The sequence below is a fragment of the Phyllobates terribilis genome, unplaced genomic scaffold (assembly GCF_046119375.1).
Source record: "Phyllobates terribilis strain yellow unplaced genomic scaffold, ASM4611937v1 Scaffold_5__5_contigs__length_657084704, whole genome shotgun sequence".
NCBI lineage: Eukaryota > Metazoa > Chordata > Amphibia > Anura > Dendrobatidae > Phyllobates > Phyllobates terribilis.
Window position 1 is genome coordinate 99,694,695 of NW_027362765.1, and position 26,369 is coordinate 99,721,063.

The 26,369-nt window shown below is 44.2% G+C and overlaps 16 non-coding genes across 16 annotated transcripts; all 16 read left to right on the top strand.

Annotated features, from left to right (window-relative positions):
- Positions 1 to 416: 416 nt before the first annotated feature.
- Positions 417 to 607, top strand: LOC141274465 (U2 spliceosomal RNA). The gene has a single exon (XR_012322739.1). It is a non-coding gene; the product is annotated as a U2 spliceosomal RNA (small nuclear RNA).
- Positions 608 to 1,722: 1,115 nt separating this feature from the next.
- LOC141274466 (U2 spliceosomal RNA) lies at positions 1,723 to 1,913 on the top strand. The gene has a single exon (XR_012322740.1). It is a non-coding gene; the product is annotated as a U2 spliceosomal RNA (small nuclear RNA).
- A 1,115-nt stretch (positions 1,914 to 3,028) lies between these two features.
- Positions 3,029 to 3,219, top strand: LOC141149949 (U2 spliceosomal RNA). Its single transcript, XR_012246226.1, has one exon. It is a non-coding gene; the product is annotated as a U2 spliceosomal RNA (small nuclear RNA).
- Positions 3,220 to 4,334: 1,115 nt separating this feature from the next.
- LOC141274467 (U2 spliceosomal RNA) lies at positions 4,335 to 4,525 on the top strand. The gene has a single exon (XR_012322741.1). It is a non-coding gene; the product is annotated as a U2 spliceosomal RNA (small nuclear RNA).
- Positions 4,526 to 5,640: 1,115 nt separating this feature from the next.
- On the top strand, positions 5,641 to 5,831 carry LOC141149534 (U2 spliceosomal RNA). Its single transcript, XR_012245826.1, has one exon. It is a non-coding gene; the product is annotated as a U2 spliceosomal RNA (small nuclear RNA).
- Positions 5,832 to 12,436: 6,605 nt separating this feature from the next.
- On the top strand, positions 12,437 to 12,625 carry LOC141150471 (U2 spliceosomal RNA). The gene has a single exon (XR_012246664.1). It is a non-coding gene; the product is annotated as a U2 spliceosomal RNA (small nuclear RNA).
- Positions 12,626 to 13,740: 1,115 nt separating this feature from the next.
- On the top strand, positions 13,741 to 13,931 carry LOC141274468 (U2 spliceosomal RNA). Its single transcript, XR_012322742.1, has one exon. It is a non-coding gene; the product is annotated as a U2 spliceosomal RNA (small nuclear RNA).
- A 1,118-nt stretch (positions 13,932 to 15,049) lies between these two features.
- On the top strand, positions 15,050 to 15,240 carry LOC141274469 (U2 spliceosomal RNA). The gene has a single exon (XR_012322743.1). It is a non-coding gene; the product is annotated as a U2 spliceosomal RNA (small nuclear RNA).
- Positions 15,241 to 16,355: 1,115 nt separating this feature from the next.
- On the top strand, positions 16,356 to 16,546 carry LOC141274471 (U2 spliceosomal RNA). Its single transcript, XR_012322745.1, has one exon. It is a non-coding gene; the product is annotated as a U2 spliceosomal RNA (small nuclear RNA).
- Positions 16,547 to 17,661: 1,115 nt separating this feature from the next.
- Positions 17,662 to 17,852, top strand: LOC141149439 (U2 spliceosomal RNA). The gene has a single exon (XR_012245736.1). It is a non-coding gene; the product is annotated as a U2 spliceosomal RNA (small nuclear RNA).
- Positions 17,853 to 18,967: 1,115 nt separating this feature from the next.
- Positions 18,968 to 19,158, top strand: LOC141149726 (U2 spliceosomal RNA). The gene has a single exon (XR_012246014.1). It is a non-coding gene; the product is annotated as a U2 spliceosomal RNA (small nuclear RNA).
- Positions 19,159 to 20,273: 1,115 nt separating this feature from the next.
- On the top strand, positions 20,274 to 20,464 carry LOC141149536 (U2 spliceosomal RNA). The gene has a single exon (XR_012245828.1). It is a non-coding gene; the product is annotated as a U2 spliceosomal RNA (small nuclear RNA).
- Positions 20,465 to 21,576: 1,112 nt separating this feature from the next.
- On the top strand, positions 21,577 to 21,767 carry LOC141274472 (U2 spliceosomal RNA). Its single transcript, XR_012322746.1, has one exon. It is a non-coding gene; the product is annotated as a U2 spliceosomal RNA (small nuclear RNA).
- Positions 21,768 to 22,882: 1,115 nt separating this feature from the next.
- Positions 22,883 to 23,073, top strand: LOC141274473 (U2 spliceosomal RNA). Its single transcript, XR_012322747.1, has one exon. It is a non-coding gene; the product is annotated as a U2 spliceosomal RNA (small nuclear RNA).
- A 1,115-nt stretch (positions 23,074 to 24,188) lies between these two features.
- Positions 24,189 to 24,379, top strand: LOC141274474 (U2 spliceosomal RNA). The gene has a single exon (XR_012322748.1). It is a non-coding gene; the product is annotated as a U2 spliceosomal RNA (small nuclear RNA).
- Positions 24,380 to 25,493: 1,114 nt separating this feature from the next.
- LOC141274475 (U2 spliceosomal RNA) lies at positions 25,494 to 25,684 on the top strand. Its single transcript, XR_012322749.1, has one exon. It is a non-coding gene; the product is annotated as a U2 spliceosomal RNA (small nuclear RNA).
- The last annotated feature ends 685 nt before the right edge of the window (positions 25,685 to 26,369 follow it).

The window sequence follows — 26,369 nt, forward strand, 5'->3', positions numbered from 1 at the left end:
CGTGTCATAATAGGCTCTGAGCCTTTATATACCTGTGCACAGCAGCAGCCACCTTCAGTCTGCTGCTGGACAGCCAGCAGCAGCAGCAGCAGGAGAGGTATGTAATCAGGAGCCCTCCTGCTAAGGGTAGACAGCTGCTCGTTCCACCCCACCCCCCGCCTTAATTGGTTCTCCTCCCTTCCAACGGTGTTGAGGCGGGTGGGAACAGCAGGGGGTGAAGGTGCTGTGTTTAAAGAGGTGGAGTTATGCAGATCTAAAACGCGTGGATTGCAGCAGCAGCAAGCCGAAAAGTGCAGGCATGTAAGGGATCTAGAGGTTGACAACATGTCTTCTTAACGGGAGTCCAGGAGCTCATCTCCACAAATGGACTTTTCAGGATCCTTGGGTGGCTCCGTAGTTTGAAACCAATTCTGGTTATCGCTTCTCGGCCTTTTGGCTAAGATCAAGTGTAGTATCTGTTCTTATCAGTTTAATATCTGATACGTCCCCTATCTGGGGACCATATATTAAATGGATTTTTAGAACAGGGAGATGGAAAAAGAGCTTGCTCTGTCCACTCCACGCATTGACCTGGTATTGCAGTATCTCCAGGACCGGTGCACCCCTTCTTTAATGCAGTTTCTAAAATCAGAAAGAATTGAATTCAATGTTTTTTGTTCATTTTGCTTGTTTGTCGGATTTTGGGATGGACTCTTTGGCTTTGCTTTTCTTCTCCTCATTGGATTTTTCATGTTCAAAGTTGCAGAAGCCAGATTACAAGCTCATTTTGGTTCAACTTCAGCAACTGTGCATTGCATTGCCATGTAATGTGATGCAATGCTATCTTTCTAGCTCTCCCTTTTTACTTCCTTTTGGATAAACAGACATATTAGGCAAGCATTTTGGAGCTTTCACCTAAATAACTACAGGTGGTGAGATAAGCTGCACAATATAATTGACCTTTCAGTATATTGTTGCACACACACCATCTATTTAGCAAATGCCCTTGTTATCAACAGCAGCCTTTTAAACTCACCTGAGCTAACAGGTATGTGCGCTGGTTACTCTGCTGCGCTTAAAATTTCTTTTTTGGTTTGCTACAATGCCTTTTCTGAAACGTTGTCTCCCTCTGCTGGAACACTGACTTCTTTCATTTAATGCCTGCAGACTATAAAAGAGAACCCAACCCAAAAAGTTTGGTTGATTAGTCTGTGGCATTCTGTTAAACTGTTGCTTATGGCGGTCTCTGTGAGCTTCTCAGCGACATTCAGCCAGCCAGGTATCCTGCCTGCAGTAGATGGAATGTGGCAATGGAACGCTGGCTGCGCGTGTCATAATAGGCTCTGAGCCTTTATATACCTGTGCACAGCAGCAGCCACCTTCAGTCTGCTGCTGGACAGCCAGCAGCAGCAGCAGCAGGAGAGGTATGTAATCAGGAGCCCTCCTGCTAAGGGTAGACAGCTGCTCGTTCCACCCCACCCCCCGCCTTAATTGGTTCTCCTCCCTTCCAACGGTGTTGAGGCGGGTGGGAACAGCAGGGGGTGAAGGTGCTGTGTTTAAAGAGGTGGAGTTATGCAGATCTAAAACGCGTGGATTGCAGCAGCAGCAAGCCGAAAAGTGCAGGCATGTAAGGGATCTAGAGGTTGACAACATGTCTTCTTAACGGGAGTCCAGGAGCTCATCTCCACAAATGGACTTTTCAGGATCCTTGGGTGGCTCCGTAGTTTGAAACCAATTCTGGTTATCGCTTCTCGGCCTTTTGGCTAAGATCAAGTGTAGTATCTGTTCTTATCAGTTTAATATCTGATACGTCCCCTATCTGGGGACCATATATTAAATGGATTTTTAGAACAGGGAGATGGAAAAAGAGCTTGCTCTGTCCACTCCACGCATTGACCTGGTATTGCAGTATCTCCAGGACCGGTGCACCCCTTCTTTAATGCAGTTTCTAAAATCAGAAAGAATTGAATTCAATGTTTTTTGTTCATTTTGCTTGTTTGTCGGATTTTGGGATGGACTCTTTGGCTTTGCTTTTCTTCTCCTCATTGGATTTTTCATGTTCAAAGTTGCAGAAGCCAGATTACAAGCTCATTTTGGTTCAACTTCAGCAACTGTGCATTGCATTGCCATGTAATGTGATGCAATGCTATCTTTCTAGCTCTCCCTTTTTACTTCCTTTTGGATAAACAGACATATTAGGCAAGCATTTTGGAGCTTTCACCTAAATAACTACAGGTGGTGAGATAAGCTGCACAATATAATTGACCTTTCAGTATATTGTTGCACACACACCATCTATTTAGCAAATGCCCTTGTTATCAACAGCAGCCTTTTAAACTCACCTGAGCTAACAGGTATGTGCGCTGGTTACTCTGCTGCGCTTAAAATTTCTTTTTTGGTTTGCTACAATGCCTTTTCTGAAACGTTGTCTCCCTCTGCTGGAACACTGACTTCTTTCATTTAATGCCTGCAGACTATAAAAGAGAACCCAACCCAAAAAGTTTGGTTGATTAGTCTGTGGCATTCTGTTAAACTGTTGCTTATGGCGGTCTCTGTGAGCTTCTCAGCGACATTCAGCCAGCCAGGTATCCTGCCTGCAGTAGATGGAATGTGGCAATGGAACGCTGGCTGCGCGTGTCATAATAGGCTCTGAGCCTTTATATACCTGTGCACAGCAGCAGCCACCTTCAGTCTGCTGCTGGACAGCCAGCAGCAGCAGCAGCAGGAGAGGTATGTAATCAGGAGCCCTCCTGCTAAGGGTAGACAGCTGCTCGTTCCACCCCACCCCCCGCCTTAATTGGTTCTCCTCCCTTCCAACGGTGTTGAGGCGGGTGGGAACAGCAGGGGGTGAAGGTGCTGTGTTTAAAGAGGTGGAGTTATGCAGATCTAAAACGCGTGGATTGCAGCAGCAGCAAGCCGAAAAGTGCAGGCATGTAAGGGATCTAGAGGTTGACAACATGTCTTCTTAACGGGAGTCCAGGAGCTCATCTCCACAAATGGACTTTTCAGGATCCTTGGGTGGCTCCGTAGTTTGAAACCAATTCTGGTTATCGCTTCTCGGCCTTTTGGCTAAGATCAAGTGTAGTTTCTGTTCTTATCAGTTTAATATCTGATACGTCCCCTATCTGGGGACCATATATTAAATGGATTTTTAGAACAGGGAGATGGAAAAAGAGCTTGCTCTGTCCACTCCACGCATTGACCTGGTATTGCAGTATCTCCAGGACCGGTGCACCCCTTCTTTAATGCAGTTTCTAAAATCAGAAAGAATTGAATTCAATGTTTTTTGTTCATTTTGCTTGTTTGTCGGATTTTGGGATGGACTCTTTGGCTTTGCTTTTCTTCTCCTCATTGGATTTTTCATGTTCAAAGTTGCAGAAGCCAGATTACAAGCTCATTTTGGTTCAACTTCAGCAACTGTGCATTGCATTGCCATGTAATGTGATGCAATGCTATCTTTCTAGCTCTCCCTTTTTACTTCCTTTTGGATAAACAGACATATTAGGCAAGTATTTTGGAGCTTTCACCTAAATAACTACAGGTGGTGAGATAAGCTGCACAATATAATTGACCTTTCAGTATATTGTTGCACACACACCATCTATTTAGCAAATGCCCTTGTTATCAACAGCAGCCTTTTAAACTCACCTGAGCTAACAGGTATGTGCGCTGGTTATTCTGCTGCGCTTAAAATTTCTTTTTTGGTTTGCTACAATGCCTTTTCTGAAACGTTGTCTCCCTCTGCTGGAACACTGACTTTTTTCATTTAATGCCTGCAGACTATAAAAGAGAACCCAACCCAAAAAGTTTGGTTGATTAGTCTGTGGCATTCTGTTAAACTGTTGCTTATGGCGGTCTCTGTGAGCTTCTCAGCGACATTCAGCCAGCCAGGTATCCTGCCTGCAGTAGATGGAATGTGGCAATGGAACGCTGGCTGCGCGTGTCATAATAGGCTCTGAGCCTTTATATACCTGTGCACAGCAGCAGCCACCTTCAGTCTGCTGCTGGACAGCCAGCAGCAGCAGCAGCAGGAGAGGTATGTAATCAGGAGCCCTCCTGCTAAGGGTAGACAGCTGCTCGTTCCACCCCACCCCCCGCCTTAATTGGTTCTCCTCCCTTCCAACGGTGTTGAGGCGGGTGGGAACAGCAGGGGGTGAAGGTGCTGTGTTTAAAGAGGTGGAGTTATGCAGATCTAAAACGCGTGGATTGCAGCAGCAGCAAGCCGAAAAGTGCAGGCATGTAAGGGATCTAGAGGTTGACAACATGTCTTCTTAACGGGAGTCCAGGAGCTCATCTCCACAAATGGACTTTTCAGGATCCTTGGGTGGCTCCGTAGTTTGAAACCAATTCTGGTTATCGCTTCTCGGCCTTTTGGCTAAGATCAAGTGTAGTATCTGTTCTTATCAGTTTAATATCTGATACGTCCCCTATCTGGGGACCATATATTAAATGGATTTTTAGAACAGGGAGATGGAAAAAGAGCTTGCTCTGTCCACTCCACGCATTGACCTGGTATTGCAGTATCTCCAGGACCGGTGCACCCCTTCTTTAATGCAGTTTCTAAAATCAGAAAGAATTGAATTCAATGTTTTTTGTTCATTTTGCTTGTTTGTCGGATTTTGGGATGGACTCTTTGGCTTTGCTTTTCTTCTCCTCATTGGATTTTTCATGTTCAAAGTTGCAGAAGCCAGATTACAAGCTCATTTTGGTTCAACTTCAGCAACTGTGCATTGCATTGCCATGTAATGTGATGCAATGCTATCTTTCTAGCTCTCCCTTTTTACTTCCTTTTGGATAAACAGACATATTAGGCAAGCATTTTGGAGCTTTCACCTAAATAACTACAGGTGGTGAGATAAGCTGCACAATATAATTGACCTTTCAGTATATTGTTGCACACACACCATCTATTTAGCAAATGCCCTTGTTATCAACAGCAGCCTTTTAAACTCACCTGAGCTAACAGGTATGTGCGCTGGTTACTCTGCTGCGCTTAAAATTTCTTTTTTGGTTTGCTACAATGCCTTTTCTGAAACGTTGTCTCCCTCTGCTGGAACACTGACTTCTTTCATTTAATGCCTGCAGACTATAAAAGAGAACCCAACCCAAAAAGTTTGGTTGATTAGTCTGTGGCATTCTGTTAAACTGTTGCTTATGGCGGTCTCTGTGAGCTTCTCAGCGACATTCAGCCAGCCAGGTATCCTGCCTGCAGTAGATGGAATGTGGCAATGGAACGCTGGCTGCGCGTGTCATAATAGGCTCTGAGCCTTTATATACCTGTGCACAGCAGCAGCCACCTTCAGTCTGCTGCTGGACAGCCAGCAGCAGCAGCAGCAGGAGAGGTATGTAATCAGGAGCCCTCCTGCTAAGGGTAGACAGCTGCTCGTTCCACCCCACCCCCCGCCTTAATTGGTTCTCCTCCCTTCCAACGGTGTTGAGGCGGGTGGGAACAGCAGGGGGTGAAGGTGCTGTGTTTAAAGAGGTGGAGTTATGCAGATCTAAAACGCGTGGATTGCAGCAGCAGCAAGCCGAAAAGTGCAGGCATGTAAGGGATCTAGAGGTTGACAACATGTCTTCTTAACGGGAGTCCAGGAGCTCATCTCCACAAATGGACTTTTCAGGATCCTTGGGTGGCTCCGTAGTTTGAAACCAATTCTGGTTATCGCTTCTCAGCCTTTTGGCTAAGATCAAGTGTAGTATCTGTTCTTATCAGTTTAATATCTGATACGTCCCCTATCTGGGGACCATATATTAAATGGATTTTTAGAACAGGGAGATGGAAAAAGAGCTTGCTCTGTCCACTCCACGCATTGACCTGGTATTGCAGTATCTCCAGGACCGGTGCACCCCTTCTTTAATGCAGTTTCTAAAATCAGAAAGAATTGAATTCAATGTTTTTTGTTCATTTTGCTTGTTTGTCGGATTTTGGGATGGACTCTTTGGCTTTGCTTTTCTTCTCCTCATTGGATTTTTCATGTTCAAAGTTGCAGAAGCCAGATTACAAGCTCATTTTGGTTCAACTTCAGCAACTGTGCATTGCATTGCCATGTAATGTGATGCAATGCTATCTTTCTAGCTCTCCCTTTTTACTTCCTTTTGGATAAACAGACATATTAGGCAAGCATTTTGGAGCTTTCACCTAAATAACTACAGGTGGTGAGATAAGCTGCACAATATAATTGACCTTTCAGTATATTGTTGCACACACACCATCTATTTAGCAAATGCCCTTGTTATCAACAGCAGCCTTTTAAACTCACCTGAGCTAACAGGTATGTGCGCTGGTTACTCTGCTGCGCTTAAAATTTATTTTTTGGTTTGCTACAATGCCTTTTCTGAAACGTTGTCTCCCTCTGCTGGAACACTGACTTCTTTCATTTAATGCCTGCAGACTATAAAAGAGAACCCAACCCAAAAAGTTTGGTTGATTAGTCTGTGGCATTCTGTTAAACTGTTGCTTATGGCGGTCTCTGTGAGCTTCTCAGCGACATTCAGCCAGCCAGGTATCCTGCCTGCAGTAGATGGAATGTGGCAATGGAACGCTGGCTGCGCGTGTCATAATAGGCTCTGAGCCTTTATATACCTGTGCACAGCAGCAGCCACCTTCAGTCTGCTGCTGGACAGCCAGCAGCAGCAGCAGCAGGAGAGGTATGTAATCAGGAGCCCTCCTGCTAAGGGTAGACAGCTGCTCGTTCCACCCCACCCCCCGCCTTAATTGGTTCTCCTCCCTTCCAACGGTGTTGAGGCGGGTGGGAACAGCAGGGGGTGAAGGTGCTGTGTTTAAAGAGGTGGAGTTATGCAGATCTAAAACGCGTGGATTGCAGCAGCAGCAAGCCGAAAAGTGCAGGCATGTAAGGGATCTAGAGGTTGACAACATGTCTTCTTAACGGGAGTCCAGGAGCTCATCTCCACAAATGGACTTTTCAGGATCCTTGGGTGGCTCCGTAGTTTGAAACCAATTCTGGTTATCGCTTCTCGGCCTTTTGGCTAGGATCAGGTACAGTGATCTAACGGTTGCTGCCTTGGTCTCGGCTAGGAGGTGCCTGGGGTACCCGACTTGTTGGCCTTGGGGGATCGCTCTCTCTTAACGGAGGGAGCTTCACCCCCTTGCAGCTATTGGCAGGTCGGCTTAGTCCCCGGACAACGGGGAGCGATCGCGTCTTGTCTTCGGGGCGACCCGAGGAAATAAGGGCGTTTTCCTTTGCTGAGCTTTATCGCTTAGTGGGCTGTGTAAGTTCTTGGGGTACCCCTCCCTCGGTCTTGGGTTTGTTCCTGCTTTTGTGGGATTCATTCCCTTGTTACTATTGGGGGAGGGCTTAGTCCCTGAGGGCCGAAAATGCCTTTTTCTTTTGGATTTGCGGTGGGGGAGACTCCACTGCGACAGTCCATTAGAATCATGGTGGATGAATGCCAGCGCCATGAGAAGAATCTGCAGTACATCGTGCATGAGATTCTTTTTGGGTTCTTCCACCTGGAGCGAGATAAGATCCTGTGTCTTTACGATCAGGAATTCCGTGGGCGATATACCATTTCCTTTATGGCTAAATCATGCTGTGATAATATCCATGCAGCACTGATGGTTGCGGACAAGGACGATGAGAGACTGAACGGGCTGAGCTTTGACTTCCTGTACGGTGAAGAGGAAGTACCCTTGGTGATCTTCATGTACAGCCCATTCGTCTCTGAGGGCGATATCGAAACCTTTTTGAAGCGTTACTGCAAGTCAGTGCGCTTCTCACATGATATCCTCAACTCCCAGCGCTTCTGGAATGGGAAGAGGAAATACCTGGTGAAGTTCCATCCAGATCAGAGCGGCATTGGTGGTCTTCACCACCCGCCTGCTAATTTTGCCATTGGTAATGTCAGGGGATTCCTACGCTACCCAGGAATGCCCCTTCAATGCCGGAATTGTCATGAATATGGGCATACACGAGAAAATTGTACAAGGGCTCATGTAGTCTTTTGCAACAAGTGCGGTAAGAGTGGGCACACCTCCGCTACGTGTGACTCTGAGATCGTATGTAACCTATGTGGGAAGGCAGGTCACGCCTTCAGGAATTGTCCGAGCAAAAAGTCAAAAACATATGACATGTTTAAGTCAGGTCAACTGACTATCCAAGAATACTTCGGAGGGAGTATTACTACACCTGCCCCTGGACCTGGGTTGGCGCACGCTGACGGGTCCGGACCAAATCCTTCAACGGCTCCGCCAGAGGGCCCGCTGGTAGTTCCACAGAAGGACGGTCGTAGGGGCTCCATAAGATTAACCGAGGGTTCGCTCTCTGTGGAATTGATCGATGTTCTGGCTCTAGATGTTGCCGTATCTCAGAGTCAAGAGGAAGGGTCCTCATCCAGCATGAATGCACCACCGGCATTATGTGGAACTGAGGAGACCTCTAGTACCCCGATTAAGCAAGCACCCAGATTCGCCACACCATCATCGGTGATCTTGGGTAAGGGCAAAAAGGGTACGCTCCTTTATCGATCAACCAGTGTGTCGGAAAGAGAGACCTCTAGGGCGCGAAGTAAAAAGGACCCGGCTAAGACCCAGTCGAGCCCTGGTCCTCGAACCAGAAGTCGCAGTAGTTCCGTGACCAGACCAGAGGACAAGACGACCCAGAGGGATGACACCCGTTCCATAGACCAGACCGCCATGAGGACTGCAGATGCACAGGACTTGGAAAAGATGGACAGCTCCCAGCCTCTGAAAAGGCAACGGGAGGACGTAAAGCAACCTGATATCCAAAGAAAACACGGATGTCGAGGTCCAGATGAGGAGCCAAAAGTGGATGATGCCTTTTTGCCTGCTTCAGATCCCGGTAATATTAAACAAATCCTGACCCCTGGAGATGCGGAGGAGGAGGTGCCGTGTATTGACTTCTTCCCATCTTCAGATCCTGATTCTTCTTAATGTCTGTTCCTCTTAAAATCTCCTCACTAAATGTGAGGTCCCTAAAGAGCCCTACACGTAGGGCTGCTTTATTTTCTTATTTAGAGACATTGGACTTTGATTTCTGCTTTCTACAAGAATGTGGTATACAGAGTAATTTAAATTATAAGGGCTTAAAAGAAGACTGGAAACTGGGCGCTTCTGTGTGGTCCGGTGCTAATGACTGTCGTGCTGCCGGAGTTGGACTACTTTGCCGTGGACATTCTACCATCATTCAATCTGTGACTGAAATTATACCTGGCAGAGCTATTTTAATACATCTTGTTTTTAATGGACTTTCTTTACGTTTATTAAATGTGTACGCTCCTCCTGGGAAGCAGGAAAGGGCGGATTTACTTGAAATATTGCCATTATTTTGTGTTGGGTCAACCCCCCTGCTAGTGGGAGGAGATTTTAATTGTTTACGTGATGGGGAATCCCGGCAGGGTGGGGATGTGAATCGTAAAGACCGTACCTCCTATTTGTTGAAAAGTTTAATTGATGATTTTAGATTACAGGACTGCTGGAAGGAGCTCTTGCCGGCGGATCCAGGTGTTACATGGTCCAATGGAAGAGTTTCTTCTAGAATTGATTTCATATTTGCTTCTACTGCCTTTAAACCTTGTAAATGTTTTCTTTTATCTAATTTATTCTCTGATCATAAAGTTTTATCTGTGTTTTTAGAGTTAGCAGGGGAACAAAATACCTCAAGAGGCCCATGGAGATTAAATACAACTCTCCTAGAGGATATTGATATTCAAAAGAGGTTTGTGCAGGCCTACCAGTGCTGGCAATCAAAGAGAGACCCCCGCGCCTCGATGCTGGATTGGTGGGAGAGCATTAAACCTAAGATTAAATTATTTTTTATTAAGGCAGGGAAAATGAAAGCAAAAAAGAAAAAGCAGTGGTTTTATGTTTTTAATAAGAGATTACAAGTACTCTTTAAACTAAAAGAAGTTGGTATTGATGTGGATGATGATATTGCAAATCTTAAGTCTGAAATAAAAAATGCTCTTAATGAAAAAGGAAAACAAATAATTTTTAACTCCCATGTACAGCACCTGGAGGAAGGAGAGAAATGCTCCCGATTCTTCTTCAAAAAGGTAATGGGGAGGAGGGATGCAATCCTAAATCTTGAAGGTGAAAATGATATTAAGGGTATGTTAGGAAAAGCTTTTAATTTTTATCAACTTCTTTTTAACACTAAAGTTATAGATCCATCCTTTTTAGAGTATGCTATTAATTCCCTTGATTTTAAGTTAGATATTTTAGACCAGGGTATTTTATCTAGGGATCTCACCAGTGAGGAACTTTTACAGATTTTTAAAAGTTTCTCCAGTGGGAAAGCCCCTGGGGAAGATGGTCTACCGATTGAGTTTTATCTGACTTTTTGGGGAATTTTAAAGAACGATATGTTTTTATTGTTTAAAGAAGCTTTTAATACTAATAAATTACCCCCATCTTGGAGGAGAGGTCTGGTATCTTTAATATATAAAAAAGGGGATAGGAGCCAACTTAAAAACTGGCGGCCTATTACGCTTTTAAACCTTGATTATAAAATTTTAGCTAAACTTATTGCAGTCCGTTTAAAACCCTTTATAGCCAAATTAATTCACCCTAACCAGGTATGTGGTGTTCCCGGAAGAACCATAGCTGAGTCCCTCAACATAATTAGGGATACCATATGGTATTCAAAAGAGAGAAGTCAAAACCTTGCTATTTTATCCTTAGACTTTGAAAAAGCTTTTGACAGGGTATCGCATGAATTTCTTTTTATGGTTCTTAAAAAAATGGCGTTTCCAGAGAAAATTTTAACCCGCATTATGCTTTTATATCATTCTTGTTTTAGTCAAATTTCTGTAAATGGGTTTTTAACGAAGGGGGTTCCTCTATTATCAGGGGTGAAACAAGGGTGCCCTCTCTCACCACTGCTCTTTATCTGTGTTATGGAACCACTATTAACCATACTGAGAAAAGATAAAGTAATTAAAGGGGTACCTATTCCCGGGAGTAGGGGTATGCAACTTAAAGCCCTAAGTTACATGGATGATGTTACCATACTATGTCCAGATTCCACATCTCTGAGGAGGGTATTGAGAAACACACAATTTTTCTGTGAAGCCTCAGGTTTTAAATTAAATATAGATAAATGTGACTGTTTTAATGTGGGGGGATGGGACTCCTCTTTGACCCCTGGTATAGTGATACAGAAAAATCACATAAAAATTTTAGGAATTATTTTTAACCAAGACAATGAGGGGGACCCTAACTGGGACTCTGCAATGGATAAAATTGAAAAAAAGATCTCATTGTGGAATTTAAGGAACCTTAGTATGGAAGGTAAAATTTTAATTATTAAAGCCGTTTTAATTCCCATTATGTTGTATGTTGCAATGGTGTTTCCCCCTTCCAATTTACAAATCAAGAAAGTAACAAGAATTGTTTTTATGTTTTTATGGTGTTCAAAAATGGAAAAGTTAAAAAGAGATCTGATGTACAAATGTAAATCTAATGGAGGTAAAGATGTACCCAATTTTTTTACCTTTTTCCATATAAAGTATTTCTGCTTCTGTTTTAAGGTTTTTAAATCTGATGGCATTTTTAGTTATTTTTTAAAATATGCAGCAGGAATGATTTTTAAAAGGTGGTTTAGCCTACCTTTAAGTTCTCCTGTGCTCCTGTGCCCACCTAAACAGTATGTGATACTTGAGAAAACGGTCAGGCTTTTAGGTCTCCAGGAATTGGAGCCTGATATATTGGGGGACCAAAGGAAGGTATCTATTGCTTGCAGACACTCTGAGGACACAATTCCTGTCTCCAATTTTTCACAGGCAAGGTCCAAAACGGTGTGGCGAAATGTGTACGGGAAATATCTTGCAAATGTACACAAGGACCTTGCCTGGGCTATCGTCCACCAGTGCCTCCCTACCCGTGAGTTTCAACATAGGCGGGGGCTGGTGGCGAGAGCCAAATGTCCAAGAGATATATGCGGGGAAAGTGAGTCTGTATTGCATCTCTTTTGGAATTGTCCTTTTGCACAGGAGGTTTGGAGAAAGGTAGGCCCACTTTTAAAATGGGCATGTGGCCTGAAAGATTTTAATCACTTTTATGTCTTTTATGGTCTTTTTAAGTGTCCAAATTTTAAACAATTCCGAGTTGCCTGGATTATTATTAATTGTTTTAAAAATGCCATGTGGAAAGTTAGAAATATTTTACTCTTCAAACATGATCATATTGATTCAACAGACTGTATAAAAATTGCTTTAAGTGAAATGTATATTTACTATCTCAGAGATAAAAAACTGTATGGAGCAAAAGAAGCGGCTTCTATGTGGTGTGTACAATTATGGAACACAATTAGTGATAATTAAATAAACCCAAGTACATCTGTAATTATGATTTTCTTAATTGTTACAATGGTTTTATGATGGTAAATTGTGTTTTTACAAAAAACTTGAATTGATTATTATCATGTTTTATCATTTTATTGTAATGTTATAAATGTTCTTTTTTAAAACCTTTGTAAATATACTTTTGAATCAATAAAATTGCGTTGAAACCTTATCTGTTCTTATCAGTTTAATATCTGATACGTCCCCTATCTGGGGACCATATATTAAATGGATTTTTAGAACAGGGAGATGGAAAAAGAGCTTGCTCTGTCCACTCCACGCATTGACCTGGTATTGCAGTATCTCCAGGACCGGTGCACCCCTTCTTTAATGCAGTTTCTAAAATCAGAAAGAATTGAATTCAATGTTTTTTGTTCATTTTGCTTGTTTGTCGGATTTTGGGATGGACTCTTTGGCTTTGCTTTTCTTCTCCTCATTGGATTTTTCATGTTCAAAGTTGCAGAAGCCAGATTACAAGCTCATTTTGGTTCAACTTCAGCAACTGTGCATTGCATTGCCATATAATGTGATGCAATGCTATCTTTCTAGCTCTCCCTTTTTACTTCCTTTTGGATAAACAGACATATTAGGCAAGCATTTTGGAGCTTTCACCTAAATAACTACAGGTGGTGAGATAAGCTGCACAATATAATTGACCTTTCAGTATATTGTTGCACACACACCATCTATTTAGCAAATGCCCTTGTTATCAACAGCAGCCTTTTAAACTCACCTGAGCTAACAGGTATGTGCGCTGGTTACTCTGCTGCGCTTAAAATTTCTTTTTTGGTTTGCTACAATGCCTTTTCTGAAACGTTGTCTCCCTCTGCTGGAACACTGACTTCTTTCATTTAATGCCTGCAGACTATAAAAGAGAACCCAACCCAAAAAGTTTGGTTGATTAGTCTGTGGCATTCTGTTAAACTGTTGCTTATGGCGGTCTCTGTGAGCTTCTCAGCGACATTCAGCCAGCCAGGTATCCTGCCTGCAGTAGATGGAATGTGGCAATGGAACGCTGGCTGCGCGTGTCATAATAGGCTCTGAGCCTTTATATACCTGTGCACAGCAGCAGCCACCTTCAGTCTGCTGCTGGACAGCCAGCAGCAGCAGCAGCAGGAGAGGTATGTAATCAGGAGCCCTCCTGCTAAGGGTAGACAGCTGCTCGTTCCACCCCACCCCCCGCCTTAATTGGTTCTACTCCCTTCCAACGGTGTTGAGGCGGGTGGGAACAGCAGGGGGTGAAGGTGCTGTGTTTAAAGAGGTGGAGTTATGCAGATCTAAAACGCGTGGATTGCAGCAGCAGCAAGCCGAAAAGTGCAGGCATGTAAGGGATCTAGAGGTTGACAACATGTCTTCTTAACGGGAGTCCAGGAGCTCATCTCCACAAATGGACTTTTCAGGATCCTAGGGTGGCTCCGTAGTTTGAAACCAATTCTGGTTATCGCTTCTCGGCCTTTTGGCTAAGATCAAGTGTAGTATCTGTTCTTATCAGTTTAATATCTGATACGTCCCCTATCTGGGGACCATATATTAAATGGATTTTTAGAACAGGGAGATGGAAAAAGAGCTTGCTCTGTCCACTCCACGCATTGACCTGGTATTGCAGTATCTCCAGGACCGGTGCACCCCTTCTTTAATGCAGTTTCTAAAATCAGAAAGAATTGAATTCAATGTTTTTTGTTCATTTTGCTTGTTTGTCGGATTTTGGGATGGACTCTTTGGCTTTGCTTTTCTTCTCCTCATTGGATTTTTCATGTTCAAAGTTGCAGAAGCCAGATTACAAGCTCATTTTGGTTCAACTTCAGCAACTGTGCATTGCATTGCCATGTAATGTGATGCAATGCTATCTTTCTAGCTCTCCCTTTTTACTTCCTTTTGGATAAACAGACATATTAGGCAAGCATTTTGGAGCTTTCACCTAAATAACTACAGGTGGTGAGATAAGCTGCACAATATAATTGACCTTTCAGTATATTGTTGCACACACACCATCTATTTAGCAAATGCCCTTGTTATCAACAGCAGCCTTTTAAACTCACCTGAGCTAACAGGTATGTGCGCTGGTTACTCTGCTGCGCTTAAAATTTCTTTTTTGGTTTGCTACAATGCCTTTTCTGAAACGTTGTCTCCCTCTGCTGGAACACTGACTTCTTTCATTTAATGCCTGCAGACTATAAAAGAGAACCCAACCCAAAAAGTTTGGTTGATTAGTCTGTGGCATTCTGTTAAACTGTTGCTTATGGCGGTCTCTGTGAGCTTCTCAGCGACATTCAGCCAGCCAGGTATCCTGCCTGCAGTAGATGGAATGTGGCAATGGAACGCTGGCTGCGCGTGTCATAATAGGCTCTGAGCCTTTATATACCTGTGCACAGCAGCAGCCACCTTCAGTCTGCTGCTGGACAGCCAGCAGCAGCAGCAGCAGCAGGAGAGGTATGTAATCAGGAGCCCTCCTGCTAAGGGTAGACAGCTGCTCGTTCCACCCCACCCCCCGCCTTAATTGGTTCTCCTCCCTTCCAACGGTGTTGAGGCGGGTGGGAACAGCAGGGGGTGAAGGTGCTGTGTTTAAAGAGGTGGAGTTATGCAGATCTAAAACGCGTGGATTGCAGCAGCAGCAAGCCGAAAAGTGCAGGCATGTAAGGGATCTAGAGGTTGACAACATGTCTTCTTAACGGGAGTCCAGGAGCTCATCTCCACAAATGGACTTTTCAGGATCCTTGGGTGGCTCCGTAGTTTGAAACCAATTCTGGTTATCGCTTCTCGGCCTTTTGGCTAAGATCAAGTGTAGTATCTGTTCTTATCAGTTTAATATCTGATACGTCCCCTATCTGGGGACCATATATTAAATGGATTTTTAGAACAGGGAGATGGAAAAAGAGCTTGCTCTGTCCACTCCACGCATTGACCTGGTATTGCAGTATCTCCAGGACCGGTGCACCCCTTCTTTAATGCAGTTTCTAAAATCAGAAAGAATTGAATTCAATGTTTTTTGTTCATTTTGCTTGTTTGTCGGATTTTGGGATGGACTCTTTGGCTTTGCTTTTCTTCTCCTCATTGGATTTTTCATGTTCAAAGTTGCAGAAGCCAGATTACAAGCTCATTTTGGTTCAACTTCAGCAACTGTGCATTGCATTGCCATGTAATGTGATGCAATGCTATCTTTCTAGCTCTCCCTTTTTACTTCCTTTTGGATAAACAGACATATTAGGCAAGCATTTTGGAGCTTTCACCTAAATAACTACAGGTGGTGAGATAAGCTGCACAATATAATTGACCTTTCAGTATATTGTTGCACACACACCATCTATTTAGCAAATGCCCTTGTTATCAACAGCAGCCTTTTAAACTCACCTGAGCTAACAGGTATGTGCGCTGGTTACTCTGCTGCGCTTAAAATTTCTTTTTTGGTTTGCTACAATGCCTTTTCTGAAACGTTGTCTCCCTCTGCTGGAACACTGACTTCTTTCATTTAATGCCTGCAGACTATAAAAGAGAACCCAACCCAAAAAGTTTGGTTGATTAGTCTGTGGCATTCTGTTAAACTGTTGCTTATGGCGGTCTCTGTGAGCTTCTCAGCGACATTCAGCCAGCCAGGTATCCTGCCTGCAGTAGATGGAATGTGGCAATGGAACGCTGGCTGCGCGTGTCATAATAGGCTCTGAGCCTTTATATACCTGTGCACAGCAGCAGCCACCTTCAGTCTGCTGCTGGACAGCCAGCAGCAGCAGCAGCAGGAGAGGTATGTAATCAGGAGCCCTCCTGCTAAGGGTAGACAGCTGCTCGTTCCACCCCACCCCCCGCCTTAATTGGTTCTCCTCCCTTCCAACGGTGTTGAGGCGGGTGGGAACAGCAGGGGGTGAAGGTGCTGTGTTTAAAGAGGTGGAGTTATGCAGATCTAAAACGCGTGGATTGCAGCAGCAGCAAGCCGAAAAGTGCAGGCATGTAAGGGATCTAGAGGTTGACAACATGTCTTCTTAACGGGAGTCCAGGAGCTCATCTCCACAAATGGACTTTTCAGGATCCTTGGGTGGCTCCGTAGTTTGAAACCAATTCTGGTTATCGCTTCTCGGCCTTTTGGCTAAGATCAAGTGTAGTATCTGTTCTTATCAGTTTAATATCTGATACGTCCCCTATCTGGGGACCATATATTAAATGGATTTTTAGAACAGGGAGATGGAAAAAGAGCTTGCTCTGTCCACTCCACGCATTGACCTGGTATTGCAGTATCTCCAGGACCGGTGCACCCCTTCTTTAATGCAGTTTCTAAAATCAGAAAGAATTGAATTCAATGTTTTTTGTTCATTTTGCTTGTTTGTCGGATTTTGGGATGGACTCTTTGGCTTTGCTTTTCTTCTCCTCATTGGATTTTTCATGTTCAAAGTTGCAGAAGCCAGATTACAAGCTCATTTTGGTTCAACTTCAGCAACTGTGCATTGCATTGCCATGTAATGTGATGCAATGCTATCTTTCTAGCTCTCCCTTTTTACTTCCTTTTGGATAAACAGACATATTAGGCAAGCATTTTGGAGCTTTCACCTAAATAACTACAGGTGGTGAGATAAGCTGCACAATATAATTGACCTTTCAGTATATTGTTGCACACACACCATCTATTTAGCAAATGCCCTTGTTATCAACAGCAGCCTTTTAAACTCACCTGAGCTAACAGGTATGTGCGCTGGTTACTCTGCTGCGCTTAAAATTTATTTTTTGGTTTGCTACAATGCCTTTTCTGAAACGTTGTCTCCCTCTGCTGGAACACTGACTTCTTTCATTTAATGCCTGCAGACTATAAAAGAGAACCCAACCCAAAAAGTTTGGTTGATTAGTCTGTGGCATTCTGTTAAACTGTTGCTTATGGCGGTCTCTGTGAGCTTCTCAGCGACATTCAGCCAACCAGGTATCCTGCCTGCAGTAGATGGAATGTGGCAATGGAACGCTGGCTGCGCGTGTCATAATAGGCTCTGAGCCTTTATATACCTGTGCACAGCAGCAGCCACCTTCAGTCTGCTGCTGGACAGCCAGCAGCAGCAGCAGCAGGAGAGGTATGTAATCAGGAGCCCTCCTGCTAAGGGTAGACAGCTGCTCGTTCCACCCCACCCCCCGCCTTAATTGGTTCTCCTCCCTTCCAACGGTGTTGAGGCGGGTGGGAACAGCAGGGGGTGAAGGTGCTGTGTTTAAAGAGGTGAAGTTATGCAGATCTAAAACGCGTGGATTGCAGCAGCAGCAAGCCGAAAAGTGCAGGCATGTAAGGGATCTAGAGGTTGACAACATGTCTTCTTAACGGGAGTCCAGGAGCTCATCTCCACAAATGGACTTTTCAGGATCCTTGGGTGGCTCCGTAGTTTGAAACCAATTCTGGTTATCGCTTCTCGGCCTTTTGGCTAAGATCAAGTGTAGTATCTGTTCTTATCAGTTTAATATCTGATACGTCCTCTATCTGGGGACCATATATTAAATGGATTTTTAGAACAGGGAGATGGAAAAAGAGCTTGCTCTGTCCACTCCACGCATTGACCTGGTATTGCACTATCTCCAGGACCGGTGCACCCCTTCTTTAATGCAGTTTCTAAAATCAGAAAGAATTGAATTCAATGTTTTTTGTTCATTTTGCTTGTTTGTCGGATTTTGGGATGGACTCTTTGGCTTTGCTTTTCTTCTCCTCATTGGATTTTTCATGTTCAAAGTTGCAGAAGCCAGATTACAAGCTCATTTTGGTTCAACTTCAGCAACTGTGCATTGCATTGCCATGTAATGTGATGCAATGCTATCTTTCTAGCTCTCCCTTTTTACTTCCTTTTGGATAAACAGACATATTAGGCAAGCATTTTGGAGCTTTCACCTAAATAACTACAGGTGGTGAGATAAGCTGCACAATATAATTGACCTTTCAGTATATTGTTGCACACACACCATCTATTTAGCAAATGCCCTTGTTATCAACAGCAGCCTTTTAAACTCACCTGAGCTAACAGGTATGTGCGCTGGTTACTCTGCTGCGCTTAAAATTTCTTTTTTGGTTTGCTACAATGCCTTTTCTGAAACGTTGTCTCCCTCTGCTGGAACACTGACTTCTTTCATTTAATGCCTGCAGACTATAAAAGAGAACCCAACCCAAAAAGTTTGGTTGATTAGTCTGTGGCATTCTGTTAAACTGTTGCTTATGGCGGTCTCTGTGAGCTTCTCAGCGACATTCAGCCAGCCAGGTATCCTGCCTGCAGTAGATGGAATGTGGCAATGGAACGCTGGCTGCGCGTGTCATAATAGGCTCTGAGCCTTTATATACCTGTGCACAGCAGCAGCTACCTTCAGTCTGCTGCTGGACAGCCAGCAGCAGCAGCAGCAGGAGAGGTATGTAATCAGGAGCCCTCCTGCTAAGGGTAGACAGCTGCTCGTTCCACCCCACCCCCCGCCTTAATTGGTTCTCCTCCCTTCCAACGGTGTTGAGGCGGGTGGGAACAGCAGGGGGTGAAGGTGCTGTGCTTAAAGAGGTGGAGTTATGCAGATCTAAAACGCGTGGATTGCAGCAGCAGCAAGCCGAAAAGTGCAGGCATGTAAGGGATCTAGAGGTTGACAACATGTCTTCTTAACGGGAGTCCAGGAGCTCATCTCCACAAATGGACTTTTCAGGATCCTTGGGTGGCTCCGTAGTTTGAAACCAATTCTGGTTATCGCTTCTCGGCCTTTTGGCTAAGATCAAGTATAGTATCTGTTCTTATCAGTTTAATATCTGATACGTCCCCTATCTGGGGACCATATATTAAATGGATTTTTAGAACAGGGAGATGGAAAAAGAGCTTGCTCTGTCCACTCCACGCATTGACCTGGTATTGCAGTATCTCCAGGACCGGTGCACCCCTTCTTTAATGCAGTTTCTAAAATCAGAAAGAATTGAATTCAATGTTTTTTGTTCATTTTGCTTGTTTGTCGGATTTTGGGATGGACTCTTTGGCTTTGCTTTTCTTCTCCTCATTGGATTTTTCATGTTCAAAGTTGCAGAAGCCAGATTACAAGCTCATTTTGGTTCAACTTCAGCAACTGTGCATTGCATTGCCATGTAATGTGATGCAATGCTATCTTTCTAGCTCTCCCTTTTTACTTCCTTTTGGATAAACAGACATATTAGGCAAGCATTTTGGAGCTTTCACCTAAATAACTACAGGTGGTGAGATAAGCTGCACAATATAATTGACCTTTCAGTATATTGTTGCACACACACCATCTATTTAGCAAATGCCCTTGTTATCAACAGCAGCCTTTTAAACTCACCTGAGCTAACAGGTATGTGCGCTGGTTACTCTGCTGCGCTTAAAATTTCTTTTTTGGTTTGCTACAATGCCTTTTCTGAAACGTTGTCTCCCTCTGCTGGAACACTGACTTCTTTCATTTAATGCCTGCAGACTATAAAAGAGAACCCAACCCAAAAAGTTTGGTTGATTAGTCTGTGGCATTCTGTTAAACTGTTGCTTATGGCGGTCTCTGTGAGCTTCTCAGCGACATTCAGCCAGCCAGGTATCCTGCCTGCAGTAGATGGAATGTGGCAATGGAACGCTGGCTGCGCGTGTCATAATAGGCTCTGAGCCTTTATATACCTGTGCACAGCAGCAGCCACCTTCAGTCTGCTGCTGGACAGCCAGCAGCAGCAGCAGCAGGAGAGGTATGTAATCAGGAGCCCTCCTGCTAAGGGTAGACAGCTGCTCGTTCCACCCCACCCCCCGCCTTAATTGGTTCTCCTCCCTTCCAACGGTGTTGAGGCGGGTGGGAACAGCAGGGGGTGAAGGTGCTGTGTTTAAAGAGGTGGAGTTATGCAGATCTAAAACGCGTGGATTGCAGCAGCAGCAAGCCGAAAAGTGCAGGCATGTAAGGGATCTAGAGGTTGACAACATGTCTTCTTAACGGGAGTCCAGGAGCTCATCTCCACAAATGGACTTTTCAGGATCCTTGGGTGGCTCCGTAGTTTGAAACCAATTCTGGTTATCGCTTCTCAGCCTTTTGGCTAAGATCAAGTGTAGTATCTGTTCTTATCAGTTTAATATCTGATACGTCCCCTATCTGGGGACCATATATTAAATGGATTTTTAGAACAGGGAGATGGAAAAAGAGCTTGCTCTGTCCACTCCACGCATTGACCTGGTATTGCAGTATCTCCAGGACCGGTGCACCCCTTCTTTAATGCAGTTTCTAAAATCAGAAAGAATTGAATTCAATGTTTTTTGTTCATTTTGCTTGTTTGTCGGATTTTGGGATGGACTCTTTGGCTTTGCTTTTCTTCTCCTCATTGGATTTTTCATGTTCAAAGTTGCAGAAGCCAGATTACAAGCTCATTTTGGTTCAACTTCAGCAACTGTGCATTGCATTGCCATGTAATGTGATGCAATGCTATCTTTCTAGCTCTCCCTTTTTACTTCCTTTTGGATAAACAGACATATTAGGCAAGCATTTTGGAGCTTTCACCTAAATAACTACAGGTGGTGAGATAAGCTGCACAATATAATTGACCTTTCAGTATATTGTTGCACACACACCATCTATTTAGCAAATGCCCTTGTTATCAACATCAGCCTTTTAAACTCACCTGAGCTAACAGGTATGTGCGCTGGTTACTCTGCTGCGCTTAAAATTTCTTTTTTGGTTTGCTACAATGCCTTTTCTGAAACGTTGTCTCCCTCTGCTGGAACACTGACTTCTTTCATTTAATGCCTGCAGACTATAAAAGAGAACCCAACCCAAAAAGTTTGGTTGATTAGTCTGTGGCATTCTGTTAAACTGTTGCTTATGGCGGTCTCTGTGAGCTTCTCAGCGACATTCAGCCAGCCAGGTATCCTGCCTGCAGTAGATGGAATGTGGCAATGGAACGCTGGCTGCGCGTGTCATAATAGGCTCTGAGCCTTTATATACCTGTGCACAGCAGCAGCCACCTTCAGTCTGCTGCTGGACAGCCAGCAGCAGCAGCAGGAGAGGTATGTAATCAGGAGCCCTCCTGCTAAGGGTAGACAGCTGCTCGTTCCACCCCACCCCCCGCCTTAATTGGTTCTCCTCCCTTCCAACGGTGTTGAGGCGGGTGGGAACAGCAGGGGGTGAAGGTGCTGTGTTTAAAGAGGTGGAGTTATGCAGATCTAAAACGCGTGGATTGCAGCAGCAGCAAGCCGAAAAGTGCAGGCATGTAAGGGATCTAGAGGTTGACAACATGTCTTCTTAACGGGAGTCCAGGAGCTCATCTCCACAAATGGACTTTTCAGGATCCTTGGGTGGCTCCGTAGTTTGAAACCAATTCTGGTTATCGCTTCTCGGCCTTTTGGCTAAGATCAAGTGTAGTATCTGTTCTTATCAGTTTAATATCTGATACGTCCCCTATCTGGGGACCATATATTAAATGGATTTTTAGAACAGGGAGATGGAAAAAGAGCTTGCTCTGTCCACTCCACGCATTGACCTGGTATTGCAGTATCTCCAGGACCGGTGCACCCCTTCTTTAATGCAGTTTCTAAAATCAGAAAGAATTGAATTCAATGTTTTTTGTTCATTTTGCTTGTTTGTCGGATTTTGGGATGGACTCTTTGGCTTTGCTTTTCTTCTCCTCATTGGATTTTTCATGTTCAAAGTTGCAGAAGCCAGATTACAAGCTCATTTTGGTTCAACTTCAGCAACTGTGCATTGCATTGCCATGTAATGTGATGCAATGCTATCTTTCTAGCTCTCCCTTTTTACTTCCTTTTGGATAAACAGACATATTAGGCAAGCATTTTGGAGCTTTCACCTAAATAACTACAGGTGGTGAGATAAGCTGCACAATATAATTGACCTTTCAGTATATTGTTGCACACACACCATCTATTTAGCAAATGCCCTTGTTATCAACAGCAGCCTTTTAAACTCACCTGAGCTAACAGGTATGTGCGCTGGTTACTCTGCTGCGCTTAAAATTTATTTTTTGGTTTGCTACAATGCCTTTTCTGAAACGTTGTCTCCCCCTGCTGGAACACTGACTTCTTTCATTTAATGCCTGCAGACTATAAAAGAGAACCCAACCCAAAAAGTTTGGTTGATTAGTCTGTGGCATTCTGTGAAACTGCTGCTTATGGCGGTCTCTGTGAGCTTCTCAGCGACATTCAGCCAGCCAGGTATCCTGCCTGCAGTAGATGGAATGTGGTAATGGAACGCTGGCTGCGCGTGTCATAATAGGCTCTGAGCCTTTATATACCTGTGCACAGCAGCAGCCACCTTCAGTCTGCTGCTGGACAGCCAGCAGCAGCAGCAGCAGGAGAGGTATGTAATCAGGAGCCCTCCTGCTAAGGGTAGACAGCTGCTCGTTCCACCCCACCCCCCGCCTTAATTGGTTCTCCTCCCTTCCAACGGTGTTGAGGCGGGTGGGAACAGCAGGGGGTGAAGGTGCTGTGTTTAAAGAGGTGGAGTTATGCAGATCTAAAACGCGTGGATTGCAGCAGCAGCAAGCCGAAAAGTGCAGGCATGTAAGGGATCTAGAGGTTGACAACATGTCTTCTTAACGGGAGTCCAGGAGCTCATCTCCACAAATGGACTTTTCAGGATCCTTGGGTGGCTCCGTAGTTTGAAACCAATTCTGGTTATCGCTTCTCGGCCTTTTGGCTAAGATCAAGTGTAGTATCTGTTCTTATCAGTTTAATATCTGATACGTCCCCTATCTGGGGACCATATATTAAATGGATTTTTAGAACAGGGAGATGGAAAAAGAGCTTGCTCTGTCCACTCCACGCATTGACCTGGTATTGCAGTATCTCCAGGACCGGTGCACCCCTTCTTTAATGCAGTTTCTAAAATCAGAAAGAATTGAATTCAATGTTTTTTGTTCATTTTGCTTGTTTGTCGGATTTTGGGATGGACTCTTTGGCTTTGCTTTTCTTCTCCTCATTGGATTTTTCATGTTCAAAGTTGCAGAAGCCAGATTACAAGCTCATTTTGGTTCAACTTCAGCAACTGTGCATTGCATTGCCATGTAATGTGATGCAATGCTATCTTTCTAGCTCTCCCTTTTTACTTCCTTTTGGATAAACAGACATATTAGGCAAGCATTTTGGAGCTTTCACCTAAATAACTACAGGTGGTGAGATAAGCTGCACAATATAATTGACCTTTCAGTATATTGTTGCACACACACCATCTATTTAGCAAATGCCCTTGTTATCAACAGCAGCCTTTTAAACTCACCTGAGCTAACAGGTATGTGCGCTGGTTACTCTGCTGCGCTTAAAATTTCTTTTTTGGTTTGCTACAATGCCTTTTCTGAAACGTTGTCTCCCTCTGCTGGAACACTGACTTCTTTCATTTAATGCCTGCAGACTATAAAAGAGAACCCAACCCAAAAAGTTTGGTTGATTAGTCTGTGGCATTCTGTTAAACTGCTGCTTATGGCGGTCTCTGTGAGCTTCTCAGCGACATTCAGCCAGCCAGGTATCCTGCCTGCAGTAGATGGAATGTGGCAATGGAACGCTGGCTGCGCGTGTCATAATAGGCTCTGAGCCTTTATATACCTGTGCACAGCAGCAGCCACCTTCAGTCTGCTGCTGGACAGCCAGCAGCAGCAGCAGCAGGAGAGGTATGTAATCAGGAGCCCTCCTGCTAAGGGTAGACAGCTGCTCGTTCCACCCCACCCCCCGCCTTAATTGGTTCTCCTCCCTTCCAACGGTGTTGAGGCGGGTGGGAACAGCAGGGGGTGAAGGTGCTGTTTTTAAAGAGGTGGAGTTATGCAGATCTAAAACGCGTGGATTGCAGCAGCAGCAAGCCGAAAAGTGCAGGCATGTAAGGGATCTAGAGGTTGACAACATGTCTTCTTAACGGGAGTCCAGGAGCTCATCTCCACAAATGGACTTTTCAGGATCCTTGGGTGGCTCCGTAGTTTGAAACCAATTCTGGTTATCGCTTCTCGGCCTTTTGGCTAAGATCAAGTGTAGTATCTGTTCTTATCAGTTTAATATCTGATACGTCCCCTATCTGGGGACCATATATTAAATGGATTTTTAGAACAGGGAGATGGAAAAAGAGCTTGCTCTGTCCACTCCACGCATTGACCTGGTATTGCAGTATCTCCAGGACCGGTGCACCCCTTCTTTAATGCAGTTTCTAAAATCAGAAAGAATTGAATTCAATGTTTTTTGTTCATTTTGCTTGTTTGTCGGATTTTGGGATGGACTCTATGGCTTTGCTTTTCTTCTCCTCATTGGATTTTTCATGTTCAAAGTTGCAGAAGCCAGATTACAAGCTCATTTTGGTTCAACTTCAGCAACTGTGCATTGCATTGCCATGTAATGTGATGCAATGCTATCTTTCTAGCTCTCCCTTTTTACTTCCTTTTGGATAAACAGACATATTAGGCAAGCATTTTGGAGCTTTCACCTAAATAACTACAGGTGGTGAGATAAGCTGCACAATATAATTGACCTTTCAGTATATTGTTGCACACACACCATCTATTTAGCAAATGCCCTTGTTATCAACAGCAGCCTTTTAAACTCACCTGAGCTAACAGGTATGTGCGCTGGTTACTCTGCTGCGCTTAAAATTTATTTTTTGGTTTGCTACAATGCCTTTTCTGAAACGTTGTCTCCCTCTGCTGGAACACTGACTTCTTTCATTTAATGCCTGCAGACTATAAATAGAACCCAACCCAAAAAGTTTGGTTGATTAGTCTGTGGCATTCTGTTAAACTGTTGCTTATGGCGGTCTCTGTGAGCTTCTCAGCGACATTCAGCCAGCCAGGTATCCTGCCTGCAGTAGATGGAATGTGGCAATGGAACGCTGGCTGCGCGTGTCATAATAGGCTCTGAGCCTTTATATACCTGTGCACAGCAGCAGCCACCTTCAGTCTGCTGCTGGACAGCCAGCAGCAGCAGCAGCAGGAGAGGTATGTAATCAGGAGCCCTCCTGCTAAGGGTAGACAGCTGCTCGTTCCACCCCACCCCCCGCCTTAATTGGTTCTCCTCCCTTCCAACGGTGTTGAGGCGGGTGGGAACAGCAGTGGGTGAAGGTGCTGTGTTTAAAGAGGTGGAGTTATGCAGATCTAAAACGCGTGGATTGCAGCAGCAGCAAGCCGAAAAGTGCAGGCATGTAAGGGATCTAGAGGTTGACAACATGTCTTCTTAACGGGAGTCCAGGAGCTCATCTCCACAAATGGACTTTTCAGGATCCTTGGGTGGCTCCGTAGTTTGAAACCAATTCTGGTTATCGCTTCTCGGCCTTTTGGCTAAGATCAAGTGTAGTATCTGTTCTTATCAGTTTAATATCTGATACGTCCCCTATCTGGGGACCATATATTAAATGGATTTTTAGAACAGGGAGATGGAAAAAGAGCTTGCTCTGTCCACTCCACGCATTGACCTGGTATTGCAGTATCTCCAGGACCGGTGCACCCCTTCTTTAATGCAGTTTCTAAAATCAGAAAGAATTGAATTCAATGTTTTTTGTTCATTTTGCTTGTTTGTCGGATTTTGGGATGTACTCTTTGGCTTTGCTTTTCTTCTCCTCATTGGATTTTTCATGTTCAAAGTTGCAGAAGCCAGATTACAAGCTCATTTTGGTTCAACTTCAGCAACTGTGCATTGCATTGCCATGTAATGTGATGCAATGCTATCTTTCTAGCTCTCCTTTTTTACTTCCTTTTGGATAAACAGACATATTAGGCAAGCATTTTGGAGCTTTCATCTAAATAACTACAGGTGGTGAGATAAGCTGCACAATATAATTGACCTTTCAGTATATTGTTGCACACACACCATCTATTTAGCAAATGCCCTTGTTATCAACAGCAGCCTTTTAAACTCACCTGAGCTAACAGGTATGTGCGCTGGTTACTCTGCTGCGCTTAAAATTTATTTTTTGGTTTGCTACAATGCCTTTTCTGAAACGTTGTCTCCCTCTGCTGGAACACTGACTTCTTTCATTTAATGCCTGCAGACTATAAAAGAGAACCCAACCCAAAAAGTTTGGTTGATTAGTCTGTGGCATTCTGTTAAACTGTTGCTTATGGCGGTCTCTGTGAGCTTCTCAGCGACATTCAGCCAGCCAGGTATCCTGCCTGCAGTAGATGGAATGTGGCAATG